Below are 4,754 nucleotides of genomic sequence, written 5' to 3'. Positions count from 1 at the left end.
TGGGGGCCGTGTGGGAGCGGGAAGCGGGTGCGAGGGGACTTCACTCGCACGTAACGGGAGACCGACGAAGCGTCCGCATGGAAGACCTGGGGCCAGGCTCTGCGGGAACAGCCGCAGCACGGCCACCGTCCGCGTGTTGGAAATGCTCACACACTCCCCTGTCTATTAAACTGGGGAGCGCAGTGATCCGGGAGACGCGCCGCTCCCGAGTGTCAACTGTGGCGACGCGAAAGACATGGGGCCGGGGAAGAGGGGACCCCGAGTACCCAAGGGATCGCCGCCTCCGGACTTCAGTTCACTTCCACATGACATCGCCTTAACCTCAGCCTGGTAGAAAGCAGGTTACCGGAGGGGTATAACTGTCCAAAGTAGGAACTGTATCTGAGTGGGCCCGGGGTTAACTTAACTCCCCAAGACGTCCTTAATCCCCGCATGACCTGCGCGAGCTCGCACCCTTGCACCCACCGGAGTCTGGCTCTCCAGACCGTCTTGATGCTCTGCGCGTGTTTATTTACTCAGAGTTTTCAGGTAAACCGTCAGATCGCCGGTTTCTGTATGATTTTAGACCACCACTACCACCCCAGGTCAACTCGCAACTTTGAAAAGCTTTTGATTTCACTTATTTTTCGGTTTTTCTTTTCATCTTATATGTTGGGTCAACGTCTCCTAACCGAAGAAAGAACTAAGTCAGTCTGGGCAGTGAGGTATGGATAGGCATGCTTTTCCCAAAACTAACGCATTTTTTCGGTTTTTCTTTTCATCTTATATGTTGGGTCAACGTCTCCTAACCGAAGAAAGAACTCAGTCTGGGCAGTGAGGTATGGATAGGCATGCTTTTCCCAAAACTAACGCATGTTCTCAGAAATTAACAAGACGGCGTTATTTTTATTTCACCCAAGTAAGTTTTCCATCATCAACGTAGTAAACAGGCTTTTGTGCACAAACAGCTCTGGCCACAGCCTGTCTTCCTCCCTCGCACCCGCTCGAGCTCCTTGCCAGGCGCTGTCCCGGGCACTTGGCACCGGCGGGGAGCGCCCACCTCTGCCCGCACGCAGCACCGCGTTTCAGGCCGCGGACGGCTTTCCCCAGGTGTGCACGGGCGACCCCAACGAAGGCGACCGCCAAGGGCAAGATGGCAAACGAGAGCGCTCAGCTCTTGTACACGTGTCCTGTGCACCGAGCTCAGTCGTTTTCACCGTTCTCCTCTCTGTTCCACATCCTCTGCTTTTACAAGTTCAAAACAACAGTCATTGCATGAAACTTTATGAGTCTTTACACGGCTCCCTTGTTTTAAAATGTGATCGCTAACCTTCAACGCCATCTTCTGGCTTATTCATTTGCCATCTTGATCCACTAGAAGTGATTTTTTTTTTAAAATGATGAAACGAACACAATAAAATATTTAAATCACGAAAACTCTTGATGACCTCATTAGCCCTGGGGAGGGGAGGGAATGACCAGACAGGTGCTTCCAATTGATCACCAAGGACTTCTACATCTCAGTCATGGCTGAAACAAAAAAAATGGCAAAGGTTTTAAGTCGAAGCTTCTCTCCCAACCCCTCCCCCGACCCCCCACTGAGACTTGAGAAAATCAGTGGGTTCTTCAGTAAAAGACTAAACTTTTATCTTCAATATCACAACTTGTTGAAAATGAAAACAATTGGGAAATCAATTAATTGAATGTCTATCCAAAACAAAGGCCATGAGGAGGCTATTTATTTTACTTGATCTTGGCCAAAAGGCCAAGAAGCGATTATTTATTTCAGTGAATTATCCAGATGTTGAAGTGCTGTTGCAGATGAAGTCCAGTCTAAATGGAGAATTTCAGTTTTCAATTCACATTTATCATAAAGAGATTGTAAGAAATGTGGAATTTACCTAAATTCAATATTTTGAAAATCAATTTTTAGAAATTACACATTTACACGCAAGAAAAACATTTTAGAAAAACCCATACTCCACACACAAAAAATAATCAAAATCTTGTTTTGGATAACACTACTTTCTCACTCATTTATTCTTTAAAATGGCTACAATTTGCTAAAAACAATGTAGCTATATCCATGCAAAAGTTTAAAGGGCAATCATTTTTAATGACTGGAAAAAAATCAGGAAAGTACTAAATATGTCATGTTGTTTTGATGTAGTTGCCGTAGGATAAATATCCCCTCTAATGCTCTTTGCACTGACTGTGACATTGTGTATGGCACTGCTGTAGACTTGACCCCCTCCCCCAAACTCAGTGAAGCCTAAATCCCTACTGTAACTTTTGAGGGTGGGAAATCCTATAATGGTAATTGAAGGTGGGACCCTAAAGAGGTGATTAGGACCATTCCCTAGTGAATGGATTAATGATGGTGGTCAGGGGCGTGGTTCCCAGGGCTTTAAAAGGAGAGCATGTGAGGAGCTCTCTCTCTCTCTCTCTGCTTTGCCATTTCTGCCATGTGAGACCCCTGGGTCACTGTCACCACCACCAAGACCCTCACCAGATGTGTTCCCCGCACTGTGGACTTCCCATCCTCTGAAATTATAAGCAATAAACATTGCTTCCTTATAAAGCACCCAGTTCCAGGTATTTTGTTATAAGCAACAGAAACAGACTAGTACAGGCAGGGAGGTGGTATTAGTGGTGACTGGACGCTTCAGTCTGAGAGTCAGCCAGATCTGGTTCACACCTACGAGGCCTTGAGTGAGCCATTTAGCCAAAGTCTTGCCTTCCTGTGTACAGTGAGCGTGATGGTGTCCCTGCCACCTAGCCGTGTCGTGACAATGAAACGATGCTTCGCACAGTGCCTGGCACATCGTAAGTGTTCAGCAAATCGGGACTACTATCATTTACACTGGACTTCAACACTTAGGGAACTTACGCAGACTTTATCTCATTTGATCCCCAACCAAGTCTGCCTGGTGGGCAGGATAAGGCAGGATTCAGCCCAATTGTACAGATAATGAAAGAAAGAGTCAGAAAGGTCTATTGAGGTCCATGTGCCTTGCTCAAGGACACAGCTCTGAGGGACTGTTCTTTCTCCTCGTGTTAATATTAATATTAATACTCCAAGGTGAGCCTCCGGGTGCTGACATTTCACTCCAGTTCTGGCACTCACCGGCTGGTCCGCGATGGTAAGACCTGGGAGTGGAGGTTGGCAGCAGGTGACCACCGAGCCCTTTTCCAACCCTAAACAGTTGCTTTTTTCTTTCTGCTCTAACTTACAGCTGTTAGTGGCTGCCCAGTGTTTTGGTTATGGTAAATTCAAAGTAAGAAAAGCTGCTTTTTTTTTAAAGCCACTGACCTAACCACTGGTCTTCAGTTCGTTCTTCCTCCAGAAGCTACACTCACTTTGAGGAAACTGGAGGAATGGGTGCTGCTTGTCAGCCACTGCTCTCAAATATTCGATCCTCTGGAAAAGATCTAGCCTTATAAACTATGTGTCAGGAGAGGAGGCAGGATGGAAGGCTCTGGAATGAAATTATGTGCTGAATGCTCTCACTACACACAAGTTTAAAAGAATCAAGTTGAACGTTGTTTGTAAAGCGATGAATCTTTGGTAATACCAATGAGGTGTGTACACCTGGACTTTTTTTCATGTAGAGCTGTACACACTCTCCTAATTTGATTTACAAAGTGCTCTGAGTGTCTTCAAGGAAAGAGCTTGCCGAGCTGCTGCAGCAGCGTTCCCAGGGCACAGGCTGTGCAGACCAGCTGTGAACACCTGAGGGCACAGAGCTAATACGCATGCGCTTTTCCTAGGCACAGACTATAACCTGCTTTCAGACTTATCGGAAATGGAACTTGTCATCTTAATTGATTAGCCACAAAGTCAAAGATGTGAGGGCAGCCCCTTTGTCTACTTTCCCTCTGTTTATATGGAGCTGCCCCTCTTGGTCTCTCCTCTTGCCAGCATTCTAAGAAGGCTCCCGTGACACTTCCTTTTCCCCTGGCTTGTTATGCTATCTGCATAAGTAGTGACGTGGCTTTAAACAAGGGACCACTTGATACTGACAACTCCCTTCACCAAGCCAACAAAAACGCACGTGGTTTGCAATAACTTTGGGCGATGTTCTGAAAACTGAAGCAAAAAGCGAAAGGCAAATATGGCTTTGTCTAATTCCACCCATTTGCAGCAGTCCATAGTGCTGGCTTGTGCTGAAGTCCATCAGCTGTTCTTTCTGCTCAGCGCTGTGAAACGGTGTCCCGTGGCTCCTCACACTGAGACCTTGGGTTCCCTGGGGCTCTGTGGGTGGTGGACTGTGTCTTTCAGGAAAGGTTAGAATTTGCTGTGGGAACAAGACCCCCCTGAGATTTGAGGGGGTCACTTATTGCTCCCAGGAGATATTCAGCATGGCTGTCACCACTCTGAGAGCCCAGGCTGAATGCAGCATTGATCCAGGACATCCTTGGCTACTCATTGGAGGGAAAGGACACAGGGAGACGCTTCTGGTTTCTGCTGGCATGGAGTCACACCCCCGTGACTCACATCCCTGCAACAAGCTAAGAACTACAGTGAAGGAGAGCTTAGAGGAGAGAGTGACAGCCAGAACTCCTTGGAGGATGCGTGGGTAGCAGGAGAGGAGGGAAGAGGCAGGCCAAGTGGACACGGCACAGCAGGGTGGGAATCAAAGGTTAGTGACATCTCCAGGCTCAGAGACGGGGATGGTGTCACTGAGAACCCAAGTAAAGAAGTTGGGAGGAGCAGGTTTATTGTCTCACCGTCTAGAGTGAGGTAGTTATCCAGCAGGAATTTGGAAACAGGA

This window comes from Galeopterus variegatus, unplaced genomic scaffold (assembly GCF_000696425.1).
Source record: "Galeopterus variegatus unplaced genomic scaffold, G_variegatus-3.0.2 Scaffold2739, whole genome shotgun sequence".
Taxonomy (NCBI): Eukaryota; Metazoa; Chordata; class Mammalia; order Dermoptera; family Cynocephalidae; genus Galeopterus; species Galeopterus variegatus.
The sequence above is the reverse complement of the archived record's forward strand: the minus strand, read 5'-3'. Positions refer to the sequence as shown.